Below are 14,786 nucleotides of genomic sequence, written 5' to 3' on the forward strand. Positions count from 1 at the left end.
TCCATATATTGGGTGAAAAACAGGCAGGAGAAAGTGAGGTCTGAAGAAGGGCCTGTGCCCGAAACGTCGAATCTCCTGTTCCCTGGATGCTGCCTGACCTGCTGTGCTGTTCCAGCAATAAAGTGAAAAACAGGCATGCAAGCATCAAGTATGACAGGAAGCCTATCTTATTACTATCACTAGTTCCTGCCACCTCACTGAAACAAGAAATCTGTGCTGTTGACGTCTTTGATGTGCATCTGGAACAGGAAGTCAACATCCACTCTGCCCATAGGTTAATGCATAGTTCTACTGATGGTGATATCCTCAAGTCATGCTGGGATCACACTTGTATTTGGTGCTTTCTCAGCTCAGCTCACACTTCCACTCAATACTCCAGTCACTGCTCCACTTGGCACTTAGTTCAGAGAGTGGAGCAGGGCAGTGAGCAGGAGGGACTGTGGCTGTGTGAACATCATCATCCCAGGATTTGAATTGAATTGAAAATAATTTCCATTGTCACTGAACTACAGAAGTGTAATGGTGCACATGGAGGCTATTTGGCCCATCATGCCTGCACCAGCTCATTAAATAAGCTTGTCTAATTATTGGTCCTATTTCTGAAGAATAATTAGTTATATTTACAGCTATCTGCAGTGTTGCTGGAGGTGCCATCACATGCATTGAAACTGCATGGGCTTTGGATGCATCCTCTGCAATTGTAGTATCAGCAAACACATCCTATTGATAATTGCAACAAGATAAGCAACCAGGGCTGTGTATCTTACACACATGTTAAGCTCTATGTATATAAAACGCAGAGAATGATGATGGTTGAGGCATCCTTTGCATGAATCAGCATGCTCTGATTTTCATGAGTATCAGCGTTGTCTACCATCCATCTTTAAAGGTATCATTGAAGCATCCAAGAAATAGAAAAGTTGTTTATAAATAATGATTGTCTATTGCCCACCCTCTTTTGGAATGTTAGCTTTGCAAGGCAAGTCTGGAGAGAGTTATAGTGATATATGTTGAGGTTCATTGTGAGCAGCTCTGACATACAGGGCAGTGTGTTCCACAATGATTTCCAAGGATTCCCACCAAGGTAAACATCACTTGGTGAAAGACACTCTTTGGTCTGCTCAAAATTTGCTGGTTTTCAAAAGAAATGAGTTGTATACGACTGACTATTTAATAGGGAAATTCATGGTATTGTAGTAATATTATTTGATTTGCAATATAGATGTTCAGGTAAATGATCAGGGAATACAGGTTAAAATCCTATCACAGAAATGTAGAATTTAAAATTCCAGTAATAATTCTGGAACTAAAAGCTACACTCAGTAATGGTAATCATGACAGTATTGCCAATTATTTAAAGGCAAATGTAAGGTGCTATATTCCAGATGTAAATCGATTGGTTACACCATTCGGCTTTAAGCAAAACACACTTTATTCTTACACCTAAAGAAAACTAAAGTAAGAAGAATCGGTATAACTTTACCTCTATTGGAAATCTTAACAGAATAATAGATTATTTAACTACTAAACAGCAACTGTTCCAATACAGTAACATCTCATCACCACACCTTTGACAAAGGCAAATTCAGTAACTGGATTGTCTCACATGCGATGTTTCTCCAGTCAAGGAGAAAAGAACACCCAGAGGAAATTCTGGCAGAGAGCTAGAGAAGGATGAATAACAGCTTCCAAAGACAACTTCAAAAACCCCAAAAACTACTGAAAGCTAAACTAAAACCCTGGTTCTGTAGGAACCTGACTCCATCCGTTCATGCTGCATCTTTGTTCTAACTTACAAAAAAACCAGGGCCTCACAAACTTTACATTATTGGCTTGGAAGACACAATTCGACACCTCTCACTGAAAACCTCTCTTCAAAAAAAGGAGGATAAAATATGCCTCTCAAAGCCATAGTATCATCACAGAAGGCAACAGAATCAAATGAGAAGTTCAGTGTCTAACTGTTTCAGAATGGACAATAGATCTCCCACTAAACTGTGCGAAGAAGAGACCCCAATAAAAAAAAAATCTGTTCACTTCATAGAAACTTATAAAATACTATAAAGGGATAGAAAAAGTGGATGCCATAAGATGTTGTCCTGATTAGGAAATCTAGAGTGAAGGGATGCAATTCAAATTAAATGGGAAGTCACTTGGGACCGAGATGAGAAGCAATATTTTTTATTCAGTAGGTTGTGAATGTTTAGAACACTCAATCTCCAGGTGTTGTGGAAGTTCAATCAATTACTTTATTTAAAGTAGAGATTTCTAAATACCGGTGATGTGAAAGGGTATAGGTTGTTTTGCTATAACGTGCGTTTTGTCAGCTCGAATTGGCTATAACACGATTGACAAATTATGGACGTTGTTTGGATAATGTGAACTTTCTACTGAACAGGTACAATGATTTTCTACTAGTAATCTTCTACAGTATGATTTTCTATGATGGTTTAACAGAGCATGGTTTTTTATACCATGAGGTTACAGAGGAACACAACTGTCCTGTTTTGGCAGAATGCTGTGTATGATGGTGTGGGATAAAGGCACTGAAGTCAGCATCAGCCATTACCATTTTAAATGGGGGAGCAGGATTGTATGTCAGAATGGTATACTCTTCCTTACTATGTGGACATTCACTCCCACATGATCTCAATAGCATAGCCAAATACCAACAGGAGGGATTGGTGGTGGAAATTAACCCAAGACATCCCAGATGGTATCCAACACTTTGGACTAGGGAATACAGTGATTTATGAGAATCATTAACAAACATCTCTGAGCAAACATCTTCAGAATTAGAATTAGCTTTATTGTCACATGTACTCACATGAGTACAGTGAAAAATGTACAAGTCAACACTTATGGCGCCATCTTAGGTTCAACAGTACCTAACTAAAGATTCTTAACTACAGATTCTTAGGAATATATTTAACAAGTATAAAATCATAGGAATAAAATAGAAAAGTAAAGGAATAAAAAGTTCAGTAATTCACTCATTTAATGTCTTTCCAGCAAACACTTCCAACAAAGTGGATCAGTTTCTTGAAGTCAGCAAACTGCATTCAAAATCCTGGTTATGCTTTGTTTCTTTCCTGTGATGTCCTAATATTATTTATATTCTAGATCTTTCTGTTGACTCCTCTGTAAATTGCCCTTCCTTTTCTTCATTGACAGTTGCCACTAGACAAAGTGCAAATTTTCAACAATCCTCCATTAAATACACTTCAGCAGATGATTAGCTATCTCAGAATTCCTGCACATCAGTGGCTTTCTTGAAATTAAGTTTATCTTCTCCCAGCGGACATGCTGTCGCAGAAGGATTTCTTGCTCCTAAGACAATTCTACCTCTGATGAAATCATCCTTCAGTTTCCCAAACTTGCAAAGTTCAGCTAGATGTCTCAGTCCAACATAATGACCTCTCGTGTTATGCTCAAAACATTATAATACCATTTGTAAAGGGCAGGAGTCTTTATTTGTCTTAGGGACCTTTTTTCTTATTTTCACAAAGTTTTTGGTTTTCACAGGCAGAGTTATCATGGATTTTTTTTGCATTCTCAGTAAATTATTTATTAGATAATGCATTCAAAAGATTGTGTCAATAAGTTGAGTAAATCAATGTGAGAGGCGTAACAGGGAAAGCAGATGAACTCAGGGCATTGTTCGGAGCATCGGACTGTGATATCATAGTGATTGGAGAAATTTGACTCAGGATGGACAGGACTGGCAGCTTAATATTCCAGAGCATAGATGCTATAGGAAAGATAGAAAGGGGAGCAAAAGAGGACAGGGAGTGGCATTTTGATTTGTGATAACATTACAGCTGTACTTAGGGAAGTATCTCTGGAAGTAGGTCCAGAGAAATTATTTGGGTGGAACTGAGAGATAAAAAAGGGAAGATCACCTTATTGGGATTGTCCTATAGATCCCACAATAGTCAGTGGGAAATTGAGAAGCAATTAGTGTTAAGGGCTTGGTTGGAGAAGGATTTATTAAGTGTGTACAAGATAAATTTCTGATTCAGGTATGTGGATATACCTACTAGAGAAGAAGCAAAACTTGACCTACTCTTGGGAAATAAGGCAGGGCAGGTGACTGAGGTGTCAGTGGGGGAGCACTTTGGGGCAAGCAATCATAATTCTATTAGTTTCAAAATAAAGTCAGAAGTCAGACGACACCAGGTTATAGTGAAGGACGCCTAAAGGTTTTGAAGGACGGCCTCAGACTTCACCTGACGAAATGGCTACACTCAGAATGCTTGTGATTTCAAATAAACTTATTGGACAATAACCTGGTGACATCTGACTTCTGACTTTGCCCACCCCAGATCTAACATTTGCACCTCCACCTCCGCATCAAGTTTCAAAATAGTGATGGAAAAGGATAGACCGAATCTAAAAGTTTAATTTCTAAATTGGAGGAAGGCTAATTTTGATGGTATTAGGCAAAAACGTTCAAAAGGTGATTGGGAGTAGATATTCGCAGATAAAGGGACAGTAGAAATGGATCCGGAGGGACAGGATTTACATGTTTTTGGAAAAGCAAGGACTGATTAGAGACAGTCAGCATGGCTTTGTGTGTGGGAAATTGTGTTTTATTAACTTGATTGAGGTTTTCAGGAAGTAACAAAAAGGATAGATGAAGCAGAGCGGTGGACGTGATTTATATGGACTTCAGTAAGGTGTTTGACAAGATACCTCATGTGAGACTGGTTAGCAAGGGTAGATCACATGGAATACAGGGAGAACTAAACATTTGGATAAAGAACTAGTTTGAAGGTAGAAGACAGAGGGTGGTGGTGGAGGGTTGCTTTTCAGATCGGAGGCCTGTGACCAGTAGTCTGCCACAAGGATCAGTGCTGGGTCCACTGTTTTTCGTCATTTATATAAATGATTTAGATGCGAACATCAATGGCATGGTTAGTACATTTGCAGATGACACCAAAATTGTTTGTGTGATGCACAGCAAAAAAGATCATCTCAGAATACATTGGGACCTTGATCAGATGGGCCAGTGGGCTGAAGAGTGGCAGATGGAGTTTAATTTCGATAAATGTGGGATGCTGCAGTTTGGAAAGGCAAATCAGGGTAGAACTTATACACTTAAAGGTAAGGTCATGGGGAGTGTTGCTGTGAACAAAGAGACCTCAGAGTGCAGATTCATATTTCCTTGACTGTGGAGTCGCAGGTAGACAGGATAGTGAAGAAGGCATTTGGCATGCTTGTTTTATTAGTCAGTGCATTGAGTGTATGGGTTGGGAGGTCATGTTGTGGTTGTACAGGACAGTGGTTAGGCCACTTTTGGAACATTGCATACAATTCTAGTCTCCCTGCTATAGAAAAGATGCTTTGAAACTTGAAAGGGTCCAAAAAAGATTTACAAGGATGTTACCAAGATTGGAGGATTTGAGTTATCAGGAGAGCCTGAATAGGCTAGAGCTATTTTCTCTGGAGCTTCAGAGGCTGAGGGGTGACCTTATAGAAGTTTTTAAAATCATGAGGGGCATGGATAGGGGGAAGAACCAATGTCTTTTTCCGAGGGTAGGGGAGTCCAAAAGTAGAAGTTTTGGTTTAAAGTGAGAGGGCAAACATTTAAAAGGGACCTAAGGTTAACCTTTTCACGTAGAGGATGGTGGGTGTATGGAATGAGCTGCCAGAGGAAGTGGTGGAGGCTGGTACAATTACATCATTTGCAAGACATCTGGATGGGTATATGAATAGGAAGCGTTTAGAGGGATATGGGCCAAATGCTGGCAAATGGGACTAGATTAATTTAGGTTATCTGGTCAGCATGGATGAATTGGATTGATGAGTCTGCTTTTATGCTGATCAGCTCAATGACTCTATGACTCCATCTGAACTCACACAAAAGTAGAATTTGAAGAATCCATCAAAGAAGGCATTTGGTATGCTTTCCTTTATTGGTCAGAGTATTGAGTACAGGAGTTGGGAGGTCATGTTGTGGTTGTACAGGACATTGGTTTGGCCACTGTTGGAATATTACATGCAATTCTGATCTCCTTCCTATCGGAAAGATGTTGTGAAACTTAAAAGGGTTCAGAAAAGATTTACAAGGATGTTGCCAGGGTTGGAGGATCCGAGCTACAGGGAGGGGCTGAACAGGTTGGGGCTGTTTTCCCTGGAGCGTCGAAGGCTGAGGGGTGACCTTACAGAGGTTTACAAAATTATGAGGGGCATGGATAGGATAAATAGACAAAGTCTTTTCCCTGGGGTCGGGGAGTCCAGAACTAGAGGGCATAGGTTTAGGGTGAGAGGGGAAAGATATAAAAGACACCTAAGGGCAACCTTTTCATGCAGAGGGTGGTACGTGTATGGAATGAGCTGCCAGAGGATGTGGTGGAGGCTGGTACAATTGCAACATTTAAGAGGCATTTGGAGGGTATATGAATAGAAAAGGTTTGGAAGGATAAGGGCCGGGTGCTGGCAGGTGGGACTAGATTGGGTTGGGATATCTGGTCGGCATGGACAAGTTGAACCGAAGGGTCTGTTTCCATGCTGTACATCTCTATGTCTCTATGAACTCTACAACTACCAACTACAACTAACTACAACTAGCATTCAGTTCCTATATACCACAATATTTAAGTTGGTAGAAAACAACAGATAACAGCAGTTAACCACATTTTTTTTGAAAATAACTGATATATCTTCCGCACACTTTCACCAAAAATATACCTTCCACAAACTGGAGGGTCATAGCACATGAAGCTGACAATTTGCTAAGAAGCAAAGTTTATTATGCATAAAAGGAAAAAAAACTATTTTATATCAGAGATTGAATTAGATTAGATTAGATTACTTACAGTGTGGAAACAGGCCCTTCGGCCCAACAAGTCCACACCGACCCGCCGAAGCGCAACCCACCCATACCCCTACATTTACCCCTTACCTAACACTACGGGCAATTTAGCATGGCCAATTCACCTGACCTGCACATCTTTGGACTGTGGGAGGAAACCGGAGCACCCGGAGGAAACCCACTCAGACACGAGGAGAACGTGCAAACTCCACACAGTCAGTCGCTTGAGGCGGGAATTGAACCCGGGTCTCTGGCGCTGTGAGGCAGCAGTGCTAACCACTGTGCCACCGTGCCGCCCAAATTTTAATAATGATCTTTATACAAATATCAGCAATAAAGATTCATCCTTTTTGGCCCGCAACAACAACCTTACAGATACTCAAGTCTCAGAGGAGAGTCATCCTGTTATTATGTTAAAGTTCCTTGTTAAGTTGACATGGCTATACTTGGTTTCTGTCTTTCAAATATCTGCATTCACTCAATGAGAACTTCTTTAGTTACTGGCTATGTAGAATTTGCACATTCTCCCTGTGTCTGCATGGGTTTCCTTTGGGTGCTCCGGTTTCCTCTCACAGTCCAAAGATGTGCAGATTAGGTGAATTGGCCATGCTAAATTGCTCATAGTGTTCAGGGGTGTGTAGGTTAGCTACATTAGTCAGAGGTAAATACAGGATAATAGGGTAGGGGAATGGGTCTGGGTGGGTAGCTCTTTGGAGGGTCGGTATGGACTTATTGGGGCCGAAGGGCATGTTTCCACATTGTAGAGATTCTATGATTCTATGTTTCTATGATTCTATTGTTAAACTGTTGACATGGCTCACTAAATTCTTAATTGGAGTTTCTTAAAGTCCTCTTCAACAGTCTTCTCTTTCTGAAGCTTCTCAGGCCTTATTTCTCCTGTCCTGGCTATACTAGATACTGTATTTTGATTGTTACAGATCTTCTTGTCCAGAAATAAACCTACACACACACTGTCTGAAAGAAACCTCCACACTCATTGAACTTCTGGATAGTTCTCTCTCTGAAGGAAAACTATTTCTGTCTGTCTCTGTCTGCTTGTGTCTGAGGGCATTTTGTTGTTAGATGTTGCCATGTATCTTGCAGTCTCTTTTAGGCCCACACATTCTGAGCAGCATATCCTCATTATAGACCCAGAAGAAATAACTCTCAACTCAGCAAAAGGCAGCAAGCTTTTAGCTCCTGGCCCTGACTCTTGTCAAAGGTGTCCCCGGCAACTTCTTCATTTCCAGCTCTTACTTACCCAATTGGTAGTTCCTGCTCCAATGTTGACTGTTTCTCTTCAACATTGGAGCAGGAGCTAATGAACCTATGACTGAAAGAGCAGCTCCTCACTAATTCTACTTAAGCGGGCAACTTTTTGACATTAAATCAGGAGGAATTTCCAGTTCATTGTCCAACCTCTGTTCATGACCCTAGGAGCAAGTGGTGAAAAATTCTAAACCATAATGATCCATTATCATTTCTGTCCCATATAAATTGTCAAACTTAAGCTTTAATTATTTTTTATTTATTTTTTAAACAACTGGTGTTGCTGCTCTTATTTACACATTATGACATCAGCGGTCACATGGGCATCGTAATCCTCAATGTACAAAGGTATTTAACTAAATAAAGTTGAAGAATAGGGGCCAATTCCTCTCCACCCTCAATTGAATTTTTAATCCCAGCTTTTTAATATCTGAAGGCCCTTTATAGAGACCCGACCTCTCCCAGCAGGAAATGGTCAATGTGCAGATTGTTACTGACCCGGTGTGATATTGTTCACAACACCTGATGACCCTTTGGACAGACAGTGGCTAACGCAGTAAAGAAACATCCCAGCCAATATTATCGCCAAAATATCATCTAATGAAAATAGATGATCAGGTCATTACTGCAGTGCTTTCTATGACATTCCTTAGTGCACAATTCACTTTTATATCTTCCCTATCCTACAATAGTGACTACATTTTGAAATGACTTCATTGTTTACCCAGCATGCTAAGACATCCAAAGGAGATGAAAGGTGTATATAAATGCAATTTAATTCTCCTTTCTATATAGAGAGTTGAGTGTAAATTTGCCGATCCTCCTGGATGGTTGAAGGGCCGTCCTGAAAGGATGACTGGTCTCTCAGGAGCAAGCTGTTGACAACCTGGAAGAGCAATACTTTGATGTTCCAGTTTGTATCTTATGATTCCAATGAGCTGATTGGCCGATTCCTGTTCTGTATCATTCCAGCTGGCTCCATTGGTCTGTCAGCTAATAGTACAGTCAGGCATGGCTCAATCTCTTCTGGCTGACCACTATTCCCATTCCTTTTTTTAAATTCTTTCATTGAACATGGCCACTAGCAATTTGAAGCCCATTCCTACTTGTCTTTGACCTGAGTGGCTCAGAGAGTAGATAAGAGTTAATCACATTTGCTGTAGGCCCAATCAAATAAGAACATTGGATTTCCTTCCCGAAACAGAATTCGTCAACTGAATGGATATTTATGATAATCAATTAGTTTTATGGTCACCATTACTGAGGCTCTCTACTACTCCAGATAGATGAAGGAAGGGCTGCAGATGTCATATTCATGGACTTTAGTAAAGCATTTGATAAGGTTCCCCATGGTAAACTAATGGAGAAAGTGAAATCACATGGTGTGCAGGGTGCTCTAGGTAGGTGGATAAAGAACTGGTTGAGCAACAGGAGACAGAGAGTAGTAGTTGAAGGGAATTTCACGAAATGGAGAAAGGTGACCAGCGGTGTTCCACAGGGATTGGTGCTGCTTATAATATACATAAATGATCTGGAAGAGGGCATTGTTGGTCTGATCAGTAAGTTTGCAGATGACACAAAGATTGGTGGAGTAGCGGAAAGCATAGGGTACTGTAAAAGAATACAGGAGAATATAGATAGACTGGAGAGTTGGGTGGAGAAGTGGCAGATGGAGCTCAATCCAGGCAAATGTGAGTTGATATATTTTGGGAAATCCAATTCTAGAGCGAATTATACAGTAAACAGAAGAACTTTCGGAAAAGTTGATGAGCAGAGAGATCTAGGAGTTTAAGGTCCATTGTACCCTGATGGTTGCTGCACAGGTCAAGAAGGTATATGATATGCTTGCCTTCATCGGACAGGGTATTGAGTATAAGAGCTGGAAGGTCATGTTAAAATTGCACAAGACTTTGGTTTGGCTGCATTTAGAATACCGTGTACAGTTCTGGTCATCACATTACCAAAAGGATGTGAACGCTTTGGAGAGGGTGCAAAGAAGGTTTACTAGGATGTTGCCTGGTACGGAAGGTGCTAGCTATGAAGAAAGGTTGAGTAAGTTAGATTTATTTTCATTAGAGAAAAGGAGGTTGAGGGGCGACCTGATTGAGGTCTACAAAATCATGAAGTGTATAGACAGGGTAGATAGAGATAAGATTTTTCCCAGGGTGAGGGATTTAATAATGAATAACGTCTCACACTTTCAAGGTGAGAGGTGAGAAGTTTAAGGGGGATACATGCGGCAAGTACTTCACACAGAGGGTGGTAGGTGCCTGGAATGCATTGCCAGCAGAGGTAGTAGAGGCAGGCACAGCAGATTCATTTAAGATACGTCTGGACAGATGCATGAGTAGGTGGGGAGCAGAGGGATACAGATGCTTAGGAATTGGGCAACAGGTTTAGACAATGGATTTGGATCGGCTCAGGCTTGGAGGGCCAAAGGGCCTGTTCCTGGGCTGTACATTTTCTTTGTTCTTTAGTAGTTGAAGTTAAATCCCACTAACTGCCATGGTGAGATTTGAAGCATGTCTCCTTCGCATTAGCTTGAGCTTCTGGATTACTAGTCCATGTTGTGTATGTCTCACAGTCTGTATACCTTAAAGAGACATGCTTGAGATATCATCGCAGCATGTGACCTGAGGGTGTAAAGATGTCATAATTCCATTTGACCCCAAGATCATGGAGCATGCCTTCCTACTAGAAACATATACCTCTGTGACAGTCTATTGATTTTATATTAGCCCAGATATTCAGGAGTCTGGGTAATGAAATGTTTGTAAATAATAAATAACTGTATTAAAGTCTGTTGGCATCTTCAAACCACAGTATCCACTTATTTTCTTTTGATATAGGAAACAATATAAGCATCATTGCACCAAGTAAAACATAAGGTCAGCAAGTCCAATATCTTGATGGTAGACATTTGGAAAAGTAATTAAAGACCAAATGGATAACATAGAATTAAGGCAAAGGGGCAGTTTCTCACCCTTCAGTAGCATTAATTTCTGTGAGTACAATCAGCTATATGATGTGTAGATATGGCATCAACAACCAAGAAGACAGAGTGAATTTATTTTTGACTGAGTGTCAGTTCTTTCAAAATACAAGAAATTTCTGAGTGTACCTTACTTAAAAAAATAAAAGAGGCTGAAGTTACAACTGCAAACAAAATTAAAGGCTACAGACCTGTAATGAAGCACAGTGAACGCTTTACCTCTCCTTTCTCTTCAAAATATACAAACATGAGAGACTACAATTAAAAAGGGCCAACTGGACATGAAAGCACATCCTCCAAAGTGTCCCCAGAGGAAGGTATAGCTTGAAAACACTAAAAAGAACATTTTTCTAACTTAGGAATGCTTACCTGTGCCCTTATATCAATTAGTTCAGCCTTTTTCTTTCTCCAAGTCGATGTGAAAATTAAAAAAAAGCCCACTTCCATATTTTGGTACAAAAGGTGGATAAATCCCCAGGACCTGATCAGGTTTATCTTAGAACTCTGTGGGAAGCTAGAGAAGTGATTGCTGGGCCTCTTGCTGAGATATTTGTATCATCAATAGTCACAGGTGAGGTGCCGGAAGATTGGAGGTTGGCAAACGTGATGCCACTGTTTAAGAAAGATGTAAGGAGAAGCCAGGGAACTATAGACTAGTGAGTCTGACCTCAGTGGTGGGCAAGTTGTTGGAGGGAATCCCAAGGGACAGGATGTATATGTATTTGGAAAGGCAAGGACTGATTCAGGATAGTCAACTTGGCTTTGTATGTGGGAAATCATGTCTCACAAACTTGATTGAGTTTTTTGAAGAAGTAACAAAGAGGATTGATGAGAGCAGAGTGGTAGATGTGATCTATATGGACTTCAGTAAGGCGTTCGACAAGGTTCCCCATGGGAGACTGATTAGCAAGGTTAGATCTCATGAAATACAGGGAGAACTAGCCATTTGGATACAGAACTGGCTCAAAGGTAGAAGACAGAGGGTGGTGGTGGAGAGTTGTTTTTCAGACTGGAGGCCCGTGACCAGTGGAGTGCCACAAGGATCGGTGCTGGGCCCTCTACTTTTTGTCATTTACATCAATGATTTGGATGCGAGCATAAGAGGTACAGTTAGTAAGTTTGCAGATGACACCAAAATTGGAAGTGTAGTAGACAGCGAAGAGGGTTACCTCAGATTACAAGAGGATCTTGACCAGATGGGCCAATGGGCTGAGAAGTGGCAGATGCAGTTTAATTCAGATAAATGCAAGGTGCTGCATTTTGGGAAAGCAAATCTTAGCAGGATTTATACACTTAATGGTAATGTCCTAGGGAGTATTGCTGAGCAAAGAGACCTTGGAGTGCAGGTTCTTGGCTCTTTGAAAGTGGAGTTGCAGGTAGATAGGATAGTGAAGAAGGCGTTTGGTATGCCTTCCTTTATTGGTCAGAGTATTGAGTAGAGGAGTTGGGAGGTCATGTTGCGGCTGTACAGGACATTGGTTAGGCCACTGTTGGTATTTTGCATGCAGTTCTGGTCTCCTTCCTATCTGGAAGATGTTGTGAAACTTGAAAGGGTTCGGAAAAGATTTACAAGGATGTTGCCAGGGTTGGAGGATCTGTCCTACAGAGAGAGGATGAACAGGCTGGGGCTGTTTTCCCTGGAGTGTCGGAGGCTAAGGGGTGACCTTATAGAGGTTTACAAAATTATGAGGGGCCTGGATAGGGTAAATGGGCAAAGTCTTTTCCCTGGGGTTGGGGAGTCCAGAACTAGAGGGCATAGGTTTAGGGTGAGAGGGGAAAAATAAAAAAGAGACCCACAGGGCAACATTTTCTCACTGAGGGTGGTACGGGTATGGAATGAGCTGCCAGAGGAAGTGGTGGAGGCTGGTACAATTGCAACACTTCAGAGCCATTTGGATGGGTATATGAATAGGAAGGGTTTGGAGGGATATGGGCCGGGTGCTGGCAGGTGGGACTAGATTGTGTTGGGATATCTGATCGGCATGGATGGGTTGGACTGAAAGGTCTGTTTCCTATGTACATCTCTATGACTCTATGACTCTGTGTCTCCAGTTAGCAGTGGTTTACTATCATCCTTTAGGGAACAAAAACACTCGTCATTGTCTGGTCTGGCCTACATGTGGTTCCAGACCTATAACAGACCTACAGATTCAACTTTTAAAATGGCGGCACAGTGGCTCAGTGGTTAGCACTGCTGACTCACAGCGCCACGGACCCAGGTTCGATTCCAGCCTCGGGCGACTGTCTGCATGGATTTTGCACATTCTCCTCGTGTCTGCGTGAGTTTCGTCCGGGTGCTCCGGTTTCCTCCCACAATCCAAAGATGTGCAGGTTAGGTGAATTAGTCAGGGGAAATGTAGAGTCATAGGGTAGTGGAATAAGTCAGGGTGGGATACTCTTCAAAGAGTTGGTGTGGACTTGTTGGGCCAAATGGCCTGTTTCCACACTGTAGGGATTCCTTGATTCGATGAACAATGTGCTTGATGCTTAAGTTGCTTCTGAAATGGTCAATAAAACCACTCAGTTTTTAGATTAGATTAGATTAGATTACTTACAGTGTGGAAACAGGCCCTTCGGCCCAACAAGTCCACACCGACCCGCCGAAGCGCAACCCACCCATACCCCTACATTTACCCCTTGAACCTAACACTACGGGCAATTTAGCATGGCCAATTCACCTGACCCGCACATTTTTGGATTGTGGGAGGAAACCGGAGCACCCGGAGGAAACCCACGCAGACACGGGGAGAACATGCAAACTCCACACAGTCAGTCGCCTGAGTCGGGAATTGAACCCGGGTCTCTGGCGCTGTGAGGCAGCAGTGCTAACCACCGTGCCGCCCATAAATTGAGAAGGTAGGACTTTCATGGTAACCTCAACCGATACGGGAATTGAACATGTCTTGTTGGAATCATGCTGCATCGCAAATCAGTCATCAAGCCAACTGAGCTAAACAACCCTCTGTGGCGCAATGGATAGCGCGTTGGACTTCTAGTCTGAGGCTGTTGAAGGCATTCAAAGGTTGTGGGTTCGAGTCCCACCAGAGTCGGGTTTTTTTTAAGCTCAGTTGTTCCACTACTAAAACATCTCAAGAAGGGAATGAAAACCTGGCATCAACTAAGGCACCAGAAATGACACTGGTAAACTCAGCCTTATCAATCCTGTAAAGCCAACCTCACTGACGTCTGAGAGCTCATCCCAAAATTGAGAAAATTGTCTCATAGAGTTAGTTAAGCAACAGCCTGACATAGTCACGAAATCATACCTTACAGACAATGCCTCAGACCCACCATCACTATCCCTGGATATGTCCTGTCCCACTGGCTGGTCAGGCCAGCAGAGGTGGCAGCACAGTAATATATAATTGGGACAGAGTTGCACTGGGTATCCACAATATTCACTTCTGATTCCATCTCCAATCAAAACAACAAGTCAAACAAATAAAAGGAAATCTTGTACTGGTTACCTATGTACTGTCCACCCTCGGTTGATTAATCAGTACTCCTCAATGTTGACAAAAACTTAAGGGAATCACTGAGGATGGTGAGGATGCAGAATGTGGGATCTTCAAAGTCCACTATCAAGAGTGGAAGGAATAAGTGAACAGAAGTTAAAGTCAGGGAAATGTTTTCCTGAGTGCTACGAGATTAGAGATCAAAAGTGTCATGAAACACAAGGCAAAAGGAACTATATTGGGTGGAGAGAAG

At 41.7% G+C, this 14,786-nt stretch overlaps 1 non-coding gene across 1 annotated transcript; it reads left to right on the plus strand.

Annotated features, from left to right (window-relative positions):
* Positions 1 to 14,036: 14,036 nt before the first annotated feature.
* On the plus strand, positions 14,037 to 14,130 carry trnar-ucu (transfer RNA arginine (anticodon UCU)). The gene is given in 2 exon segments: positions 14,037 to 14,073; positions 14,093 to 14,130. It is a non-coding gene; the product is annotated as a tRNA-Arg (tRNA).
* The last annotated feature ends 656 nt before the right edge of the window (positions 14,131 to 14,786 follow it).

This window comes from Chiloscyllium plagiosum, unplaced genomic scaffold (genome assembly GCF_037043375.1).
Source record: "Chiloscyllium plagiosum isolate Xiang-an unplaced genomic scaffold, Cpla_swu_hap1 HiC_scaffold_4, whole genome shotgun sequence".
NCBI lineage: Eukaryota > Metazoa > Chordata > Chondrichthyes > Orectolobiformes > Hemiscylliidae > Chiloscyllium > Chiloscyllium plagiosum.